Source organism: Furipterus horrens, unplaced genomic scaffold (genome assembly GCF_987537825.1).
Source record: "Furipterus horrens unplaced genomic scaffold, mFurHor1.1.pri manual_scaffold_16, whole genome shotgun sequence".
NCBI lineage: Eukaryota > Metazoa > Chordata > Mammalia > Chiroptera > Furipteridae > Furipterus > Furipterus horrens.
This window is the reverse complement of record NW_028327186.1, coordinates 13,111,597-13,114,838: the sequence shown is the minus strand read 5'-3', so window position 1 is coordinate 13,114,838 and position 3,242 is coordinate 13,111,597.

The window sequence follows — 3,242 nt, the reverse complement described above, 5'->3', positions numbered from 1 at the left end:
CGCGAGAGCCGCAGCGCCGGTCCGACTCCGCGCTCGCGATATTTGCCTCCCAGCTCTCGCGAGATCACCGGACGAGGAAACAAAGAAAGAGCAGGGGCGGAGCTACGGGAAGGCGTGTTCTCGCGCGATCCTCACGCTGGGAGGCCGGGGGGTGGGCGTGCCGCATGTGGCCCGCTTCGCGCTCCGTTACTCAGTGCTTCCTCGGTTGTCCCGTCGGGACTGAGGTCTGTGGGGGGTGTGGAGCGGGGCGAGACTCCTCGTCTTCCCCGGTGGAGATCCGGGTTCGCCTGTGCCGCGGCCTGTGTCTCTCCCCTGCCTGCGCCTTCCCGGGGGCGGTCGCCAGGCTTGCGTCTCGGTCGCCTTACCTGCGGCGGGCAGCCCCGGTCATCGCTCCACTCGCTCCGCCCCGCCGCCGAGGAATAATACCCTTCCGTCGGCTCCGTGACCTCAGACCGCTGATTTTCTGTTCGTGCCCCGAGGGCGCGCCGCCTCGGTTTCCTAGGCTGACCCCTTCCCGTGCCCGGCTCAGAGCGGCGGGCACTGATGCACGCGCGGCCCTGGCGCCCCCGGTGTCCCTGGCCCTTTAGCCCTCAATTCTTCACCGTGCCGCTCCTAAAAACAGAGAAATCACGGAATCACAGTGCGATGATCAAAATCAGGAAACTTAACGTTCCTACGCGACTACTATCTAATTTACAATCCATATTCGAACGTTGCGAGTTGTCCCAACACCGCCCTTGCAGACACTTGTCCCCCAGTCCAGGCTCTGATGCGGGGACGATCGCTGCGTTGCCTTTCTGGCCCGCTTCCGTCTCATCATCTGGAAGAACTCCTCAGCCCCTTGCTTTCTTTTATGACATCGACATCCTGGAAGCGTCCCGACCCGTTGGCTTGCAGCACGTCCTTTCATTGGGGCTTGCCTGACTGTTTCTGCGTGATTCCATTCAGAGTGGGTGCTTCTGGCAGAATGCTACGTCGGCGATGTGTCCCTTTCAGTGCATCCTGTCCGGTGGCACAGGATGTCGCTTCTTAGTTCCCTTTGGTAACGGAGCCATCTCTTTTCATCTAAAATCAGAGCAGGGTTTCACGCCCGAGTCTGCCCACCTTCTCACTGTCCACAGCTTTGTCCTTAGACTCGTCTCAGGTATCACGAGGGGTGGGGTGGCCTCTCAATAGCTAAGTCCTGAGTGCTGCCATGTTCTTCCACTGTTTTTTTTATCCTCACCCAAGGATATGTTTATTGATTTGAGAGAGAGGAAAGAAGAGAAAGAGAGAGACAGAGAGACATCAATCAGTTGTCTCCCCTACGCACCCTGACTGGTGATCAAACCCACAACCTAGGTATGTGCCCTCACTGGGAATCGAACCCTCAACCCTTTGGTGGATGGGATGATGCTCCAACCAACTAAACCGCCAAGCCAGGGCCAGTCTACATTTTAATTCTACACAAGGCAACAATATCTGATTATTGCTAGGTCCCAAATAAATGCCATATCTGAAAAACTCAAAACCATGATAAATAAGGACACCTACCATTCCATGGGAGCCACTGCCGAGCCTGGCTGCTGGTGACATGAGAACAGGTGGCTGCCGGCCCCCGGCACATGAAGTCAAAGGGAACCATTGTACCCCACAGCCTGTAACTGTGCACCCTGCCCACCTGGTCACATGGAATGCAGTTAGGAGGTTTTTCTTTTTAGCAGATAAGAATACACCACGCTTTAAAAGTTTTTAGAAACTCAGCTGAAATCCCAGTTTTTTTGCCAGCAGGTTAGGTTAGGAAGGTCAGTGCAGGCTTGCAGTGCAGAACAATATCCCTGGAACTGTGTGTAATAAGACAGAAAAGAAATAGAAAATACTTATTTCTCAGACCCATATTTCCTTTCCTACGGGACAAAGAATTACCTTGAGGTGGCAGCCTAGCACGGATGGGAAGCCAGGTCCAAGTCCCGCGTCCCTTCTGGGAATGTCAGCAGTGGCCTGGTCGGCATGAGTGGAACCCTTGAGGGCCAGCCGTCCATCCAATCTTGCTCTTCCAGACTGTTCTGCATTGGAGCCCAGGGTTTGTGCTCAGAAACTTGACGATGACGTTTCGAGGTACAGCTTGGGCTGCTATGGGGCAACTAGCCTCTGGGGGGCAGCCGCACAAGGCAGCGTCCCCATCCCTCAGAGTGACACAAATAGGGAAGGAGTGTGGGACCTTGGCACCCCCAGTTAATGAAACACAAAGGGAACAACAGGGAATGACGTTCCCAATTGGACCCTCTAAGATGGCAATAAAATCAAGACACCCAGATGGCCCTTTCAAAGCCACCATCCCACCAGTGCAATGGTTCCACAGGACTTCACCCCACCCAGGACACTGCGCAGCTCCTCTCAGAACGGCCTTCAGGCCTCGTCTGGACAGAAAGGTCAGGCTTGAGGACCAGCGCTGGCTTTGGAAGCCATTCTTCTAAAGCTCATAATGTTAAAATCTGCCCTTCCCCCCTCAAATCACAGGTGCCCAGGGCCTTCCACAAACTTCCTCTCCCGCCGAGAATATACTTCGCCCCCAATCAGAACGCGCACTAGGCTGGGCTCAACGTAGCAGCCATAGGGTTCTGTTCAAATGGAAGCCACCCAGGTCAGGCTCCACTCAGGACGCCACAGGGGTCCCTTCTGGTCTACAGGAGCTGGACCACCCGCCACTGCATTTCCAGGTCGGGACCTGGTCTGTATCCTGCTGCTCAAACGCACGTGTGTGAGGCTGTGATTCAGAGCTGAACTGTGCGCAGAAAGCAGCAGGCCACGGGCATGCGTCTGCTGGCACAGGATGGGGTGGAGGTGACAGCCCCTAATCATCACTCTTGATAGCCCAGTTCTACAGCGGAGTTTGTGAACCATTCCCATGAGCTCCACCTAGACAGAGTCCCAGTGATTCGTTAGCTTCACACCTCTCTGCGTCAGCCAGGGCTGTATTGCAGGGGACAGAATCCCAGTAGCTCACTTAAACTCATTTCAGTAGAAGGCGACTCTCTCTGGGGTATGCAAGGGCTTACAGAATTAATGGGAGAGCTGAGGACACCCCCTGTAGGTTGAGGCTGCAGGAAGCCCTCCCAGAGGCCCCAGAGGAGCTGACCCTCATCTGTGACCCAGGGGCCACTGGCTCCACAGAGATGCTGCTACAACCCAGAGGCCCCTCTGACGATCAAACTGTCGCAATCCGGTTGCAGCCATGGTCAGGAACCTCAGGCCCTGCTGTA